Here is a 19,623-nt window from a genome sequence, read left to right on the forward strand (position 1 = left end):
CTCCCGGGTTCAAGCGATTCTCCTGCCTCAGCCTCTCAAGTAGCTGGAATAGCAGGTGCACGCCACCACATTCGGCTAATTTTTGTATTTTTAGTAGAGACGGGATTTCTCCATGTTAGCCAGGCTGGTCTTGAACTCTTGACCTCAAGCGATCCATCTGCCTCGGCCTCACAAAGTGCTGGGATTACAGGCGTGAGCCACCGTGCCCGGCCAAATTTCAGGCCAACACCTGTTGACACACATTGCCAGACACACGAAATCCCTCGCGGAACACTGATGGGCCCACAAAACACGCGGAGGCCATGGTGGCTGAAGATGTTAGCAAATTCGGTTCACGGTGTCTGGGGTACAGCCCCGAGGGTCCACTGGCCACCTCTGCACAAGGACCACTCTGCGCAAGGACCCATTTCTCCTGCTCCCCTCATCTCCATGCAGATTCTTCCGCACACACCTCCCCTTTCTTTGGGCCGCTGAGGCCTCTTGGACCTCCGAGGTGACTGCCCCGCCCGCAGCTTCTCTCCTTCCAGGAGCTTCATTTCTTGATCCTCTCCATAGTGGCTCAGCGGTAAGCCTAAGGTCCAGCACACGAATTAGGAACCTGATGGTTCTTAGGTTTGCAGGGATCCGCCCAGAGAATAGATGAAAGTAACAGGTACCAATATCAAAACCGCAGTGACTCACCAGAAACACTACATGCTTGCCACTTTGCTTAGCAGTTTGTTGAGTCCAACAACTGCGTGGGTCCCGGGTTAGTTTCCTGAATGTCTTTTGCTGCTGCTTTGGTCAGCGTTGTTGTCAGTTTACCTTGTGCTGGCCAAGCCCTTAAATGCACTATTAGGTTATGCAGTGTGATTCTGCAGGGCAGAAGGGTAAAGAGCCATAGTGAAGAGCAAAACAAGACCCCTTGCATTGGCCGGGAATTGAATCCGGGTCTCCCGCATGGGAGGCGAGAATTCTACCACTGAACCACCAATGCCAGTACACAGAATCCCTCAGTTCTCCTCTAAAGCACAGCAAGTGGACAATAACATTTGCAAGTTGTGCCAAGTTAAATCAAAGGATATGATCAACCTAACAAACTCTTCTATAAACTTCCCTGGATCCTTCAAAAACCAGCCAAATTTCTCTTTGAACAAAGCCAATTTGGACATAGGAAATGGCACATATACTCTGATTGTTCCCTTATCTCTGCTAGCTACCTCCCCCAATGGACATAGATTCAATTTCAGGGACTGATATAGAGCTCCACTCCTGGTGGTTCTGGTTGGGCTTATTTCCTTGGGCAGTGGGGGATATAGGCTGGAGCTAGTTAAATAAAAGGGAGGGGTTCCTGATGACATTGGGGTGGAATCCCGCACTGGAGAACTGGCAGGGCCCCTCTCAGAACTGGGGGACTGAGAAGACCCTGGGGAGGGCATGGGCCTTCCAGGGGGTGCCGCTAGGAAGGGAGGATCGAGGATATCCCATGCAGTTTCTTGGTGCCTAGAAGTGACATGAGCCAGACACATCCTGCAGTTGACTCTTAAGTTAGAATCCTGGTAGGGGGCCATAGAAGCCAGTACATGAGGAACTTCTCTCCACTTTCCTTCCTTTTTACTGAATAAGTCCAATTGTAAAATAGTATTATAATGTAAAGAGCTAGTTTCAGGCCAAATTTCTTGTTCTCCCAAGAAAATGTGTTTCTTTTTCTTTGAGCCATCTCATTTGAATTGGCTCCAATTGCCTTAAAGACACCCTAGTGGGAATTCCTTTGGGATGCTCGCCATTGTCCCCACATCTAACAAGGATCTCTACTACACCCAGAAGTTTTTGTAAGTTTAGCAAAAGCTCAGTTACTTTCCCTTTCAAATTCCCACCTCATGCAGAGAAGATGTAAGTACAGTTAGCAAAGCGTTATGAAAGTAGATTATGAAATATGAGTGCAAAGTAAAATGATGGGTCTGAATTCCACAGAGAGTGAAGAAAGCATTTTAGTTTGGGCAAAGAGGGGTTAAAAGAAACAAGGTGATCATAGAAGGGAGGAAGGGAAGGCATGAACAGTATTGTTCGCTGAGGTGCCAGTAAATCTATCCAGCAGCCACAGAGACTGAAGAAAAATATTTGGGCAAAATGTTTGGGTGGCTGCTTCTTGTCTGCCACTATGGGTAGTTGTCACTTGGGTCAGAGGTCCAGGAACGCCTGGTCCCTGTGACCAAGAGTTCAATATGGGCTTGAGCAAGGTCACATAGGAGGGGCCCCACAACTGGCTGTTATGGAAAATTGTAATCTTTTAATTTAAGGGCAGAAAAGATGACATCAACACTCCCCCAGGGGAGGCGCTCTAATCCACAATCTATAGGGAATGTCAATGCTGAAAACACCAGAGCATCCAGGGGGAGGCCAACAGTGACAGTGGAACTCTCACCCACAACAAAATGCCAAAAACCCAGAGTATCCAAGTATCACCCAGTGAGGGTCCCCACACCAAATGCTGAAACTGCAGGGGGTAGCCAATTGTGAACCCCAAAGGCCAAGTTGGGGGCCACCAAACAATGTGACTTTGGCATCTCAGGGTCAACACAGTAAGAGACTTTTCACAACCAAGTGTCCTGCCTTAAACAGTTCTTGACTCTGTCCTCTCCTGTTCTGTGTCATGTCATGTCCCATCCCATCTGGTCTTGTCTTTGTGGTCACCAGATGATGCAAGGAAGGACAACCCCAAAACTGAGGCTTAGCCCAGGAGAGTTCTTGGCTTTGCCCAGTTAAGAATTCAAGGGCAACCCAGCGGTGAAAGAAAGCAACTTTTTTTAAACTGGTACTGCTTCTTGTGGAGCAGGGCTAGCCCATGGGCAGTGTGTGGGTTGCTAGCTAGCTGTATTTATACCCACTTTTAATTAGATGCTAATTAGGAGGTGGGTTTTTCAAAACTTTCTGGAAAAGGGATGAGGAGTTTCCAGAACCATATAAGGTAACTTCCTAGCCATTGCCATGGCATGTTGACATGGCATTTATAAACTGTCATGGCACTGGTGGGAGTGTCTTTATGCTAATGAGCAGTGATGGCAACTAGAGGTAGCTTTTGTCTCCATCTGCTGGTTTTAGTCAGCTTCTTTACTGCACCCTGTTTGGACCAGATCCTGCTCTGATCAACCGGGCCACAACCGCAAAATAAGTCCTGCCACTTTTCTACCTCAGTAGAATCTCTGCCAAAAAATGATCTTGAAAGTTTGCTGTTTACTCATGATCTGGAAAAATCTTCCTGTATAGGCCAAATTCCCACCCTTGAGATTTCTGAAGGACCAACAGGTAAAAACAATATACCCCAATGGGACTGTTAGGTTTCAAATAACTTACTCTCCTTTGGATTTCTGTTTCTGAAAATAAATTCTTCATACACACTGACTTGTCTTTTGCAATCCAATGTAAAAGTGGGACATCTTCTTCAGAAGCTTTGAAACATACAAATTAGCCTCAAACTTACCTACCAGACTTCCAGGCTAGAAGGCTGATTCATGTAAGAAAGACTAAGAAGACACTTCACCCATATCCTTGGTAACAGGAGGGGATCCTTTAGATAGGTTTGTACACCAGACGGGTAACCTACACTTTCTTCTAGCAGTGAGAGGTACTGAGATCCGTCACCCCCTCCTGCAAGGCCGAGACCCAGAGAGAGCCAAATTTTAGCCTAGAACTCAGGCAGCTCTTCACAGTCTGCCATGTTTTACATTTTCCTCCATGATTATTTACTTTGAAAGATTTCAGAACCTACAGAAAAGTTGAAAAAAAAAAGAACACCTCTACACCATTCACTCAAGTTCAACAATTAACATTCCTTTACCTTTTTTGTCTGTCTACACACACTTACACACGCATTCATATTTCATAGTAAATGCAGACCAAAAAAACTCCACTTCATCCCTAAATAGTTCAGCATGTATTTCATGAGATTAAGGATGTTATCTTACATAATTATAATACAATTCAATTATCAAACCTAAGGATATTAACATTTATTCAATAATATTATCTAATATATAGTCCAGATAAAAATTTTCTAATTGTTTAGAAAATGCCACATTAATACACACATATGTGCATGTATATAGACATTTATGCATATGTAGTGTGTGCATGTGTGTATATATACACACATGCACACATTACATATGCATAAATGTCTTAATTTAATGATATTTATATGCATCAATATCTTAAAGATATATACATATTGTTAGCTGGAAGCTGCCTCTATCCATATTTTAAAGTTTTCACCATATGTAGTGAACTGTAACCTAACTGGATGTATAAACAACCTGTAACCTACTCTTGTGCCAATGACTGAGTTTTAGCCAGTCAAAGGTGGCCAACTGTTCAAACTGGGTTCAAATAAGACAAACTCAGAGCTTTAGCTAATCCAATTATTTTTGTACCTCACTTCTGTTTTCTGTAAGTCACTTTCCCTTTTCCATCCATAAATCTTCTTCTACCACATGGTAGCACTTGAGCCTCTCTGAACCTATTCCAGTTCTGGAGCTTTCTGATTCAGGAATTCTTCTTTGCTTAATTAAACTCTCTCTGTGTGTGTGTGTATTATATATATTATATACACATGTTTTATATATATATATATATGCATGTGTATATATAATATTTATTTAAGAGAGACAGAGAGAAGTGACTTGTGGTACTTATGTTGCTTCCCTAGGTTCCAAATAAAGTTCCTCAACTGCACTTTACTTACCTAGAACTGTCCCTCCATTTCTTTGTTCAAGTTGCTAAGTTTTTGAAGTGGATAGGCTTGTTATCTTGTTCAATATCTTGCATTCTGATCAGACTAAACATTTTTGGAAAGAACAGAATATAGTAATTTGTGCTTCTTTCCCCTCTACCTGTCAGAAAGCAAGTGATGCAAGAACAAAATATTGTGAATATTTTTACATCAAAAGTATTAAAGAAAACTCAGCATCTGCCAGCAAATTTATGATGTGTCATGGTGGTCTAGTGATTGGCACTTTGTGTTGTGAATGCAGAACCTCGATTCCAATCCAAAATGGCAGTGTCTGGCATCTTTTTGGGGAGAAACTGAGCTGTCTTTTTGTTTGCTTTCAATCCATGCACTGACTGAGTCCTTTAGCAGGGTTTACCACTGACTCCTGCAATGCAATGCAGTCAGGTAAAAAGGAGACCCCACATTGCACACACCTAGGGCCCGGGACATGCCCTATGTCTCACCATTGAGCAGAAAATATCCCAAAGGGTAAAATGCCACCTTTCAATCTGCCACGTTGGTAGCTTCCACTAATGCAGTGGTGTGGTCATAACTGGTTTTTACTGTTCCTCACAATGGCTGCAGCCCTTATTTGTGACTAGAGAACAAGGCTTACCACTGACTTGCCAGCATGATACAGCCAAGGTCATTGAAAACACATCTGCACTAGGTCATTGGGAACTTTGGAGGTGCCTCACATCTGGGCATGCATTGAACCACCCCACAAGGTGAAATGCCTCTTCTCAAGGAGACTTGTCTGCAGTTTGCACTAATAGCTGTTCTTCTGGTTGAGATATTAGGAGGGATTTTGTGGGGGGTGGGGGAATGAAAATGAGCCTTTACTGAGTTTAAAATAAAATCCAAACTCCTTGCCATGGTCTACACTGGCTTGTCTCCATCTTCCATCCCCCACCCCCCGTGTTTATGCTAAAGAGCAGACTATTGAAATGTAATTCACACAGTGTAAAATTCAAATATATTAACTAGGACAGGTTATTAAATATTGACAAATGAAATAATCACCCAGATCAAGTTATAGAAAATTTCCATCATCCCAAAAATGTCTGTAGATGCCAGGTACAGTAGCTCATGCTTGTAATCCCAGCACTTGGGAGGCTGAAGTGGAAAGATTGACTGAGTCCAGCAATTTGAAACCAGCCTGGGCAACATGGCAAGACTCCCATCTCTATAAAAATTTTTTTTCAAATTAAAAAAATAAAAAAAAATTAAAAAGGTCCATAGTGTCCCTTTCCAGGCAATCCCACCCTTCTTCCCTTAGTTAATCACTATTCTGATGTTTATCACCATAGATTATGTTGCTCTCATCTTGAAATTCACATAAATTCACTTTTTGTGTTATGTGTTTTTTTCATGTCTTTGAAATGTATCCATATTATTATATGTATCTAGTTTATTTGGGTGTTACTGGTGAGTGTTATTCCAATATGTGAATACGCCACAGTTGATGGACAATTCGGTTATTGCTAGTTTGGACTATTATGAAGAAGGCTGCTGTGCATGAATATTCTTGTACAAATCTATTTATCAACAAATATTGTGTGGTTTCTTAGATTTTGTATTTGTCTCTATTTGGCATCTATTCATCACAGGACAATTATAGTAACTATGTTTTCTTATTTTCTTTATTTTTTTCTTAAAACAATTTATTGATGTATACTTGGTATACTAAAAGCTGTACATATGTAATGAACACAACTTGCTGAGTTTGGAAATAAGTATAGACACATCAAATCATCACCACAGGCCAGGCGTGGTGGCTCACGCCTGTAATCCCAGCACTTTGGGAGGCCAAGGTGGGTGGATCATGAGATCAGGAGATCGAGACCATCCTGGATAAAACAGTGAAACCCCGTCTCTACTAAAAACATACAAAAAAAAAAATTAGCTGGGCATGGTGGTGGGCGCCTGTAGTCCCAGCTACTCAGGAGGCTGAGGCAGGAGGATGGCATGAACCTGGGAGGCAGAGCTTGCAGTGAGCAAAGATCATGCCACTGCACTCCAGCCTGGGCAACAGAGGGAGACTTCATCTCAAAAAAAAAAAAAAAATTATCACCACAACGTATACAATAAAACTATACAGCTGGGCATGGTGGCTCACACCTATAATCCCAGCACTTTGGGAGGCCCAGGCTGGTGGATCACTTGAGGTCAGGAGTTTGATACCAGCCTGCCCAACATGGTGAAACCCATCACTATCAAAAATACAAAAATTGGTCAGCATAGTGGCGCACACCTGTAATTTCAACTACTCAGGAGGCTGAGACATGAGAATCACTTGAACCTGGGAGACAGAGGTTGAAGTGAGCTGAGATCACACCACTGCACTCCAACCTGGGCAGCAAAGGGAGACTCCATCTCAAAAAAATAAAAAAAAACTACTACCTCCAAAAGTTCTCTCCTGCCCTCTTTGCTTACTATTATTATTCTTTTAAGTTTTATATTCTAATTGATACAAAATAATTATACATGCTTATGGGAGTACATATGATATTTTGATACATGCCTACAATGTGTAATGATCAAATCAGGATGTTTAGGATATCCATCATCTCAAACATTTTATCATTTCTTTGTGTTGGGAACATTTCAAATTCTCTCTTCTTAGCGCCTTTGAAATGTACAATATACTCCTGGTAGCTGTAGTCACCCTACAGTGCTGTTTCTTTTCTGAGATTCCACCTAAACCCTTGACGTTCCAACTGCTTGGTTGTCTAAAACTTTGTCCTCTCTTCCTTTAATCTAGGAAGACAGTTTGGTTTTGTATTGTAATTTAGCTAATCCAAAGTAAGGTGCAGCAAAGTTTGTTCTATAAACTAAAAATAAAATCCTAAGTCCCCCTACTGACTAAATGGACCCCCTGTTAGCCAATATGACCCTAGGCAAACCTTAAAAACCGAGTCCCAGGCCAAGAAGGAACAGGAGGCCAGACAAGCCTCATTATATTCCCACCCTTTTGCAGTTTAGACAAAACTGACCAACATTAATGTTATCACAGAGATCATAAGACTGAATGGACTCTTTATGGCAATAAGACACCAAATTATAAATAGGACTTAGGACCATGCCAGGCAAGGATTAACTCACACACCTGGTACAAGCAAAGAATAAACTGTGTTCTAACTGCCACAAGGTTTTTTCTCTAGCAGCTAAATAAGCACTGGCCTTGAAAATAGGGAGTGCTGAAGCACTTGCTGCTTACCCCTCACCAGATACTGAATCCTGCTGTTCCACAAGCCAGAACTACAGCCTTGACTGACAAGAGACTGATTTCAATAACTTTCTTCTGATGAGAAGACCAGCGACCATGCACTGGTTCTGTCAGTTTTACAGTATCTGTGCATTTGAGTGTCCTGAAAAGACCTTTGTGTATAGGGCCTAATTGTAATGCATTTAAATGCTAAGTATCCATAAGAAGGTGAACAAAGTCGTATATTAAGTGAATGTTTGTTCAATAAGCATGCATCAGGAACTCCTTCATAAATATTCATGAATCCTCCTATAACTTGTTGAATATGTACGTTAGGCCAACCTGTTCAACCTAAATTCCTGTCTTGCCCCTCCCTCCCTCCCTCAAAGTGCCTGCTTCTGGGCTTCCTGTGTTTTCCAGCCTGTCAGGATGACCACCTTACATGCTGTAACCCTTTATAAGAAATAAATTCTCCTCTGTAACCTCACAAATTGTATGGTTTTTCAGTTAACAGCTCTCTGCTGAAAGTTTGCAAAATGGGAAACTCACTACATGCCATTCTTCCACATGTCTGCCTGCTTTTGTTCAGTCTTCCAGCACCTTCAAATTATATTTTATATATATAGGAAATAAATTTTTCTAGTTTATATTCGTTATCTGTGAGAGAGTTACTCTGAAAGCAGCAAGCAGCCATTACCAGATGCAGAACTCATTCTGTCAGTAATGGCAGCCCAGTAAATAGGGCAGCAGCCCCACCCAGGTGTGGATCAATGCATGGCTGTATAACCTTGAGCAAGCTGCTTAGTAGACCTCTGAAGTCAGTATAGCTGTATGAGAAATGGAGATATGAAAAGAACAGGAGTGCTAGGGTGCCCAAGGGAGAAAAGAGTAGGTAACAAGGTTTTCACTAGGGAGCATGAGAAACAGGCAGAGGGTTGCCATTAACTCTCCTTCTTCACCAGAGTTTTCTGGCACCCAAGACTACACAAACTCTCCTGCAACTGGGCCTTGGGGCATATCGCAAGTTCCAGTAGCAAGGGGGAAGATCACCTGCTTTTTCCCTTTTCTATACCTTACCGGGAATCGAAACAGGGCTGTGGTGGTGAAAGCGCTGAATCCTAGCCACTAGACCACCAGGGAAACACCAGCAACTACTTTTCATTCCTCTTACCTTTCAAAGGTTTCTCCAAAAGGTGAACCTACCTGCAATGCCCACGAAGCCTGCCAGATGCACAAGTCAAAACTGATGATCTAGAGTCTCTGAAGTCCGCTGTGCTCCCTGAGAAGTGCGGAGCCACTGGAACCGCGCTAGCAGCTTCAGACAGGAGCCAATGAGGCCATCAAAACCCTCAACAGAGGCATCTGTGAGTTCATTGTGGTGGCTGCAGACACCATGCTGCAAGACAGCATTCTGCACTCCCACTACTGTGTGAAGACAAGAATGTGCTGGGCCTGCCTGGAATGTTTGTGCACTCCAGGCAGGCCCTGGGGCGGGCCTGTGGGGTCTCCAGTTCTGTCATCACCTGTTCTGTCACCATCAAAGAAGGCTCACAGCTGATCCAGTCCATTCAGCAGTCCATGGAAAGGCTCATAGTCTAAGTGGAGTCTAAACCTGTGGCCTCTGCTGCACAATCTCTGCTGACTCCTCCCCCTGAGGTTATTTTCAGCTACTTTCTATTGTTATAAAATATCATAGTACTACATCCGGTCTCTGGAGTTTTGTATAGTTTTTGTTCTGTTTTACAGGGTTGTTTTCCCTCTTCCCCCTGCCCACCCTTTCTCTGCCATCTTTCATCCTCTTATCCTCTCTATTGAAAAATGAACAAATGTTCAGAACAGAAGAAGTAGAGCCGTGGCACCATCAAAGGCAGGAAGGGCCAGGAGAACCTGATGGGAGCGGGGATACAGACCTGGTTCTAGCTTCCAGTCACTAATTTTCTACTGTGTGCAGGGTACAATGGAAGTAAACACCACCCACTATATATCCCCTGTGCCAGGCATACAGAATCATTCATACGTGTTAAAGTGATTGAGGGGTTTCCTTTGCTTCTAGGGGATTATATATCATTTTGGGAGGAAGCATGTCTTCTGTGAGGTTGTTTGGTTTATGTCCAAGTGTCATTTACTAATGTATCCCTGCTGTTTGCTTTCGGTATGTATGTTCTTCCTCCACCTGACAATTGTGCCCTTGATGGCGGCAGGGCAGCAGCATACCAAAGAGATGTGCTGCAAGATTTCAGAGGTGGGTGAGTGAGACAAGGGAAAGTGGACTCAGGTCTTGAAAGAGTCAGGAGTGGCCAGGGCAAAGAACATGAACTGGTGCTGGAATGAAGGATTCTGGGAAGGTTGTGGAGACCTGGCTGGTAGCTAGAGCAGAGATGATGGAATCCAAGGAAACAACTTCTCTTTGGTGAATTGAGATTTCTTCAGTGGACACTTAGTCCTAGCTCTGATAGCCCTTATCCCTGTTTCCTGCCACAATGTGGGTCATATGTATTCTTTATTATATGAGGAGGGTGCTAATTAATGTCTCATTTATTTTGTGAGCATCCTAATAAATATATTCATATTCCAATTTAATGAAAAAAGCTGATCTAGAGATGCCCCTTTTCGAGGTGACAGCATGGCTCTGGAGAGATGGCCACAGGAGCCATGGCAGTGGACCAAGTTGCTGGGAGAAGGCAAAAGGGGAGGCACCCAAGCTGAGAAGGGGCTAAGCACTCAGTCCTTGGGACCACCAACAGCAGGCCTGAGACACATGCAGGAAACCAGACAGCCTGGATGAAATTTCTTTCAAGCAAGGCCTGTGGTCCCTGACAGAACACCAGAGGTTTCCCCCTAAAACCTTTCGCATCTGCACTGTTTCCATCTCAGTTGGAACTGTTTGTTCTCATCCTTGCAATACGGAGAGAAAAAAAAAATCACAGGTTTTTGATTGTTTTAAGATAGGGTCTTGCTCTGTCACTCAGGCTGGAGTGCAGTGGCGTGATCGTGGCTCACTGCAGCCTCAAACACCCGGGCTCAAGTGATTCTCCCATATCAGCCTCTGGGGTAGCTGGGACCACAGGTGCGCCACCACAGAGACAGGGTTTTGCCATTTTGCCCAGAATGGTCTCAAACTCCTGAGCTTAAGGGATCAGCCTGCCTGGGCTTCCCAAAGTGCTGGGACTACAGGCATGAGACACCTTGCCCAGCCAACCAGAGTTCTTTTTGATGCCGATATTTTACTCAGACTCCACATCTAGGTAGGAATTCATGTTTTCAAGTAGGGACGTTGCTCTACACAATCCTCTCCTTTCCTGATCACTAAATTAGAGTAAATCACTGTCCTGAAGAAGGTACCCTTGGGAGAGTGGGTTGGCCTGTCTTTCCACCCTTTCTTGGCTCCGCCCTCACCTTCAAGCCTCTTTCTGGCCTGTGTTCAAGGTCCAGAGAAATGCTTAAGACCTCTCCGTGTGGCTCCTCTTGAAGAGTCAGGAACACCATACTTCCTGTTCAGCGGGCAGAGAAGATTCAAGCGCACATATTTGGGTATGCTAGGATCCCGCAAGGCACAGATGTGCAGTGGCCCACAAAGTGAGTTTGTGGGTCTCCAGATACCTGCAGCCCTTTCTGCTCCTGTAAGGTAAAGGGCAATTGCCTTTTTTTTTTCTGTCCAGGAAGGATCCCAAAATGTTCTGAGTCAGAAAGACAGTGAATCCTCTCCTCTGGGTCAGTGTGGAGGGAGAGAGAGAGATTGCAGAGGGAAGAAAGCAGAAAAATATGTCACAAAATTGCCTAATCAAAAGTTACCATGATGCCTGCCTCATGTGGATCTAGGCTCCCAATCTCTAGTGAGGGAGACATAGTCCAGTCCAGTCCCAGTCTCCAGTCTGAGCCAAAGCAGAACAAAGCTGGACACTGCAGCCTGGCATCCAGCGAACATTTTGTCACTTTCCCCAGGGTGGGAGCATTTGAACTTTGGATGTGAAGGAAACATGGCAACCACTGCAGTAAGAAAAGTAACTGCTGGAGAAAATGGCACTTTCTTCCCCAAATTTGTTTTTACACTCACGTCTAAAGAACACCTTAGAAACAACATTAACATCTTTCAGCAAAATGAAATTCTGCCTGTTGACCTTTTGCTGTGAGACAAACTTGAGAACTTCACAGACACTGCCTTTCTCTGAAAACTGCCCTTACCTCTTTGTTTTAATTCACTTCAAGACCTGTTGAGTAGGAACATTAAAAAGGCAAATAAAAAGTTTCAAGTATTATGAAAGAATGCAATAAATTTGCCCTTAAAACAAAAATCTCAAGATGGAGGTGGAGATCCTGTGATCATGAAATCTGAATAGGCTGCTCCTGTGTCCTTCAGTGGTGATGGCTCTGAAACCCTTGTGTTTTATAAACCTAGTGGCCTGGTCTTCAGATGAATTCAATGCAGGCCAAGAAGCACAGTTTAGCCTGGGTTGGATGTTCTATATTTTCAAACAGTCAAATGCCTTGAGACACAGCATTTGCTACAGTACCTGCTAAAACTTGAATGTGTGAATAAGTATAGCTTAAATTGAGTTGAACAGACTAAGCAAGAGTGACAGTGAAGGATGCCCTTGGGAAGATTTCGAGGTGCTGAGGCCAAAAGGCTGGCAAGGAAAGAGCTTGTGGATCAGGCCTCTTGGCCTGGGGGAAGGGCGGGCAAGGAGGGTCCTGTGGTTCCTGGGAGGACCCGAAGCGTGATCACCTGTCAAGAGCCAAGAGACCTGATGGCCAGCGCCGGGGGAAAAGGCCCCGGAGGCGCAGTCAGCAGCCCTACAGGGGCGGCGTCCACACTCCTCTTCCGCACAGGGCACTCAGGGCTCCGACGCTCAAAACCCACCAGCTCCTGAAACTTCTGGGAGCCGGAGAGAGTCAGCTGGGAGAATCTCACACAGGGGCACTCAGTTCCTGGAAACCCTGCATAAGATGCGGGATCCCAAAGCCAGATTGGGAGTCCCTAGGGTCTTGCCTTCGGGTCTAGGCATGGAACCATAAATAAGTGTTCAGCCTGTCTGCCTGAGGGATTGTGTTTCCTGGCGTTTTTTCACTGAAATTTTGAAAAGCAGTCGAATTTCTTATACTGGAAACTCTAGTAGTTAAAAACAGCAGACGGTAACATTTTCAGGAATATGTCTTGTGCCAGGAACTGTGAGGGGTTTCTGTGGTGTGGTGATTACATGTTCGCTTCACATGTGAAAGGCCCCCGGTTTGAAATCGAGTGGGAACACCGTTGCTATTCTGAAGGTTGGAAATCCGTAGGTGATTCTAAAGAAACATGAAAGGAATGCCATTACTAATCAACAAATCTGCTCACAGCAAACCACACCTCATTCCTTGTCCTGCTAGTCAGAGTGGTGAGGAGGGAAGGGCACATTTGTCACCAGGCAATCATTTCAGCAAGGGAGGTTGAGGGCAACACAACAGTGTTAAGTTTTAGCTCAGGAAATCTCACAAAATTCTCTTCATTCTCTTCTAATTCCCGGAATTTCTTCATGGGCTGACAATGTGATTACATCTTTGAAATCTCAGGAGTTATTTCCTGTGGGTCCTGCTTGGCTCCCCTCCATCTAGGAGCACAGTTGTGGAACAGGTTGATTTGCCTGAGAAAACCAATCTGAAGCCACATCTGGACCTCAAGCCAAGGATATGGAGTCAATATTCCATATTCACACCAATTAAGAATAGATAGATAGATAGATAGATAGATAGATAGATAGATGTGTTTTTGTTATTGTTTTTGTTTTTTGAGATGGAATCTCGTTGTTGCCCAGGATGAAGTGCAATGGTGCCATCTCGGCTCACTGCAACCTCTGCCTCCTAGGTTCAAGTGATTCTCCTGCCTCAGCCTCCCAAGTAGCTGGGATTACAGGTGCGCACCAACACGCTTGGCTAATTTTTGTAGTTTTGGAAGATATGGGGGTTTCACCATGTTGATCTGGCTGGTCTCGAACTCTGTACCTCAGGTGATCCACCCACTTCAGCCTTACAAAGCAGCGGGATTGCAAGCGTGAGCCACTGTGCCCCACAAAAGTAATATTATTAGGCTGGGCTCTGCAGCTTATGCCTGTAATTCCATTTTGGGAGATGGAGGTGGGTGGATCATCTGAGGTCAAGAGTTTGAGAGCAGCCTGGCCAACACGGTGAAACACTGTCTTTACTAAAAATACAAAACTTAGCCAGGCATGGTGCCATGTGCCTGTAATCCCAGCTACTCCAGAGGCGGAGGCAGGAGAATTGCTTGAACCCAGGAGGGAGAGGTTGCAGTGAGCTGAGATCACGCCACTGCACTCTAGCCTGGGCGACACAGCAAGACCCTGTCTCAAATATTTTTATATTAACAATGCTTACATTTCCCTACCCCCAAATAACCTTTCTCAGAAAACTGTAATTGCCCAAACCAACCTCCAGAGGCTTCAGGAACCAACAATTTTAATAGACACAATTCCCGATGTGTGGTGTACAGGTCCTGGAAGGCTCTCACCCACTTTCCCACCCTTGTCTCCTGCTTTTGCCTTCTATTCTCCTTGATAGGTTTGGGGTCTCTGCACCCAGGGCTTGCTTTGCCTTCTCTTCTCTGGAGGGAGCGCTTAGGCACTTGGGTGCCAGACTGCTGCTTGGAACCACTGAGTGGCCCGCACTGGTGTAGCTGCAGGCCAAGGCATCCGAATCCTCAGGGATCTGCCCTTTACCCAGATTAAAGGTCCAAGGACTATCCTCACAGCTTTCTGCCAGCCCACTCCAGATATACACATCTTGCCGGAGGTTCAGTTTCTGCCCAAGGCCCAGCACAAATGTCATGGATCAACCGTGACTTTATGATTTTTTGCCAGGACTTCATGGATCCACCAGGAGTATAGACGAATGTGAAAAGGTTACTAGTTCTAAAGGTTATAAACCCATAGAAACACACCAGAATTTACCTCCCACTCTGGAAGGTGAGTGGGGTGGGCTGGATGGGTTGTTGCTGCACTTCAGGCCAAGCACCAATTCCTCCAGTATCACAACCCCACCCCCAAGACAGACACATTGATGAGGAGACAATGTATTACCATCTTTTATTCCAAAAACACCAATAGGGCTGGGTGCGGTGGCTCACGCCTGTAATCCCAGCACTTTGGGAGGTGGAGGCGGGTGGATCCCCTGAGGTCAGGAGTTTGAGACCAGCCTGGTCAACATGGTGAAATCCTGTCTCTACTAAAAATACAAAAATTAGCTGGGTGTGGTGGTGGGTACCTATAATCCCAGCTACTGGGGAGGCTGAGGCAGAAGAATCGCTTGAACCTGGGAGTTGGGGATTGCAGTGAGCCGAGGTTGCACTCCAGCCTGAGTGGTAGAGTGAGACTCCTCTAAAAAAAAAAGAAAAAAAAAAAGGCCAGTGGGATTTTTCTTTCCCACATTTCCTCAGCTCACAGTGGCCCTGCTCCTGGCTGCTCAATCTCTATGTAGACCAGACTCACCAGGTGAGTAATAGAGACTCCAACAGATGCAACAAATGAGGTTATGTTGACAGTAAGAAAAGAAAAGAAAACAAAACAAACTACATGTTTTGGCCAGAAACTGAACATAGGGAAGAGAAAGAAATTCCACCTGAATCACTAATGCTGTTAGTTTAAAAAATTCTGCTTTGCTTATGATACATTCAATACTTCTAGATCTGATTTTGTTCACCATTCACATTAGGCCTAGGGTTCATTTTCCAGACTCCTTTACAGACATGCAAATCAACTGGTTCAAACTGAATGCAATGGCCCAACTGTTTTCAGTTACACTGAACCCCCTCATTTTTCTGGAGTTCCATCTGGGATGGAAGGGAATGCCAGCCTGGTGCAGAATTGTTTCCAGGCTAGGCACAAAGAAAAGGATTGGTGGCAGACTCCCTGAATTGAGGAAGTGAAGCTAAGTGTCTGGGGAGAACAAGACAGAGTTCATAGTACAAAGATCCAGCGAGAAAAGAGCTGAGCAGAGAGAGAATCTGGGCATATGTACAGTTTCTGCCATCAGTGTTCAGCAGAGCACTAGTCAGTGCATGATTGTGAAAAGAGTAGCTCACTACTGCCAGGGAAAGAAACATCCAAGAAAATCATGGAATTGCATCTGGTACTCACATAGTGCAGAAAACACTGTTTGCACCAGCCAGACTGGAATTATGCATAATTCATAATGCTTTCATAATGGGATATAATCAGCCTTGGACTGAGCACTACTCCTGAACCACATAAAAGTTCATGAAAGCAAGATCCAAAAGGATCCAACTGTTTACAGGTCACTTAAGCACACCCCAGAAAAAATTCAAGATGATTTATAGGAATTATAAAATATAACTTCCTGCTGGCAAGGGAAAAAAAGGAATTTGAAAATAGCTAGTATGCAAGAAGGTAAACTTCACAATGTCCAGTATCCAATTAAAAAATACCAAGTATGCAAAGAGCCAGGAAATGATGACCCATAAAGAGGGGAAATAATCAGTTAATCAAAATTGAACCAGACCTAACATAATGTTAGAATTAACAGAGAGGACAGCCACGCGCGGTGGTTCACACCTGTAATCCCAGCACTTTGAAAGGCCGAGGCAGGCAGATCACCCGAGGTCAGGAGTTCGAGACCAGCCTGGTCAACATGAAGAAACCCCATCTCCAGTAAAAATACAAAAATTAGCTAGTTGTGGTGGTGCATGCCTGTAATCCCAGCTACTCGGGAGGCAGAGGCAGGAGAATTGCTTGAACCCGGGAGGCAGATGTTGTGGTGAGCTGAGATCACGCCATTGCACTCCAGCCTGGGCAACAAGAGTGAGACTCTGTCTCAAAAAAAAAAAAAAAAAAAAAAAGAAAAAAAAACCAAAACGAACACAGAGGACTTTAAAACAGTTATTGTGACAATATTCTATGGGTCCAAAGAAATAAGCAGAGGTATCAAACATATAAAAATGGTCAGAATCAAACTTTAGAGATTAAAAACTAAAACATCTGAGATAATAAATTCACTGGATGCAATTAACATCAGATTAGACACTGCAGAAAAAAAAGATTAAGAAACACAAAGACACAAATGATTGAAATATCTAAAATACAACTCACGGTAACAATTTTTTTTTTTTTTTTAATGAACAGAGCATCAGTGAATGATAGCACAAGTTGAAGACATCTAATAGACAAGTTAAAGGAGTCCTCCAGTCAGAAGGAAACTGACACTGGATGGAAATCTGGATGTTCAAAAAAAAAAAAAAAAAAAAGGAACACTAGAAATGACATCTACATAGGCAAATATATAATTTTAACATCTGACTGTTTAGCAGGGCGTGGTGGCTCACACCTGTAATCCTAGCACTTTGGGAGGCCGAGGCGGGCAGATCACTTGAAGTCAGGAGTTTGAGACTAGCCTGGCCAATATGGTGACCCACCCCCCCGCTGCCCCTCTAATACAAAAATTAGTCCGGTGTGGTGGCCCACGCTTGTAATCCCTGCTACTCAGGAGTCTGAGTCAGGAGAATCGCTTGAACCCAGGAAACAGAGGTTGCAGTGAGCTAAGATTGTGCCACTGCACTCCAGCCTGTCAGAGCGAGACTCATCTTAAAAACAACAACAAAAAACAAACAAACAAAAACACATCTGACTCCTTAAACAATAGTAATAAAGATGGATTGTAAGGTTTATAACACGTGTAAAGTAAAATGCATGACAATAGCATAAAGGCAGGGAGAGGAGTAATGTGAACAGTTATGATACCACTTGAAGGCAGACTGTGATCGGTTAATTTTTGTGGCATGCAAGGCAGAATTTTTGAAGTTTCTTTCTTCATATACTTTCAGGTTCCCATACAAACAACCTGGCTCGTTCTGGAGGGATCTTATTTTCTAGGAGGCTTGGAGGGGGACCTTCTGCTTTGTTCCTCGTGGGATGCACAAGACACAAGGATAAAGGAAGAGCCTTTCACTTTTAAATATAGTAATAGGCCTGAGGAGAAACAACTGCATTTTTTTTTTAATGAGATGGGATTCTCACTGGTCTTGAACTTCTGAGCTCAGGCGAGGCTTCCCCTACGTCGGCCTCTCAAAGTGTTGGGATTAATATCAGGCTTGAGCCACCGCGCCTGGCCACAACTACCAACATTTAAAATCACGTCCCTGGGTGGGTTCGAACCACCAACTTTCCGGTTAAACAGCTAAACACTCTAACCGATTGCGCCACAGAGACAATCTCAGTTTGTCCCTTTCATCTCAACTTAGATTAAGCAATCACTAAACTCTAGGGGTTGCCGTTCGCTTTCTGCAGGACAAGTGTGCAGACTACAAAGCTTCGGAAAACCAGAGAGGCTGAGTCGACTAATCGTGTTGTTGCACGTTAGAAACGCGTGCATTGCCTGACTCTGAAACCAGAAGGGCAGCCGAATGGCCTTCACCCTGCGTTGACCCTTGCCTGCTTCAGAAGCCAGTGCCTCTGGAAATGCCTGGATCTGCGACCCTAGCCCGAGCCTAGTAGGGCCCAAGGGAAGCTGAACGCCCCGACGGCTCTCATGGTAGCGCTTTCTGTTTTTTTTTTTTTTGCGCCGCCTTCAGACAATCATCTGCTCCACTTGCTCTCCCCTCACTCAACTTAGCTTCAGTAGATGGGGTTGGCGGGGCGGGAGCGAGAAAGAGGCAGGGGAGTGAAAAGGGAAAACGTGAAAAGGAGGAGGGAGAAGCAGGGGAGACCAGGACGAGACAATGGGACAGCCCAGGATGCCCGTGCAAAGGGCACCGGCTGGATGCAGAGAAGATGGGATATGTATCAGAATGGAGAGGGGAAACGGGAAGAAGACATGAGAGAAAATCACAAGAACCTGTAGCTGTCCAAGAATAAAGAAGTAAAAATCGCATAAGTGTTTTTACATTAAAAAAATAATAATAATCAGAGAATCGGGCGCGGTGGCTCACCCCTGTAATCCCAGAACTTTCGGAGGCCGAGGTGGGTGGATCACTCACCTGAAGTCAGAAGTTCGAGACCAACTGGGCCAACATGGTGAAAGCCGTCTCTACTAAAAATACAAAAATTAGCTGGGCGTGGAGGCGCACGCTTGTAGTCCCAGCTACTCGGGAGGCTGAGGCAGGAGAATCGCTTGAACCTGAGAGGCGGAGGTAGCAGTGAGCCGAGATGATGCCACTGCCCTCCACCCTGGGCAACAGAGCGAAATTCTGTCTCTCAAAAAAATATACAAATAAATAAAACAGGGGTGGGGAAGCAAAACAACGGCAGTAGCAGGTGTGGGGCGCGTTGGGATTCTATAGTGGTTAGTACTCTGCGTTGTGTCTGCACCAACCGCTGAATGGAAAAGGGGGAGCGTGCGCAAGTGCTTGGTAGAGTGTAGACATTGTGGGATTTGACCGTGGTACCATCGCTTCGACGTCCTAGTGCTGATTTTTACATCTTCCTTTTCTGCTTAGGGCACGGGCCACAGTTCTCCATTTGTGCCTACTCCACCTGCTGTCTTTGTTGGGTCAGCGAACATCGCCTCCCTCTACCGCTCAATCAGCAAACTGCACCGCCCTCGAGGACCTCACCCGCCGCCCACCCTCCTCCCAACTTCGCAGGCATCGCTTCCGGTCGCCTCTTCTGAAGGCCTACGGATCACCTTAGCTGCGAAGGAAGGTGAGGCTCCGCTGACTGGCCGGTGCCCG

The 19,623-nt window shown here is 44.7% G+C and overlaps 1 non-coding gene and 1 pseudogene across 1 annotated transcript; both read right to left on the bottom strand.

Moving 5' to 3' along the window:
* Positions 1 to 19,623, bottom strand: part of LOC134734237 (neuroblastoma breakpoint family member 11-like) — a 514,399-nt pseudogene that overhangs the window by 370,622 nt on the left and 124,154 nt on the right.
* Positions 906 to 976, bottom strand: TRNAG-CCC (transfer RNA glycine (anticodon CCC)). The gene has a single exon. It is a non-coding gene; the product is annotated as a tRNA-Gly (tRNA).

This window comes from Symphalangus syndactylus, chromosome 12, assembly GCF_028878055.3.
Source record: "Symphalangus syndactylus isolate Jambi chromosome 12, NHGRI_mSymSyn1-v2.1_pri, whole genome shotgun sequence".
Lineage (NCBI taxonomy): Eukaryota > Metazoa > Chordata > Mammalia > Primates > Hylobatidae > Symphalangus > Symphalangus syndactylus.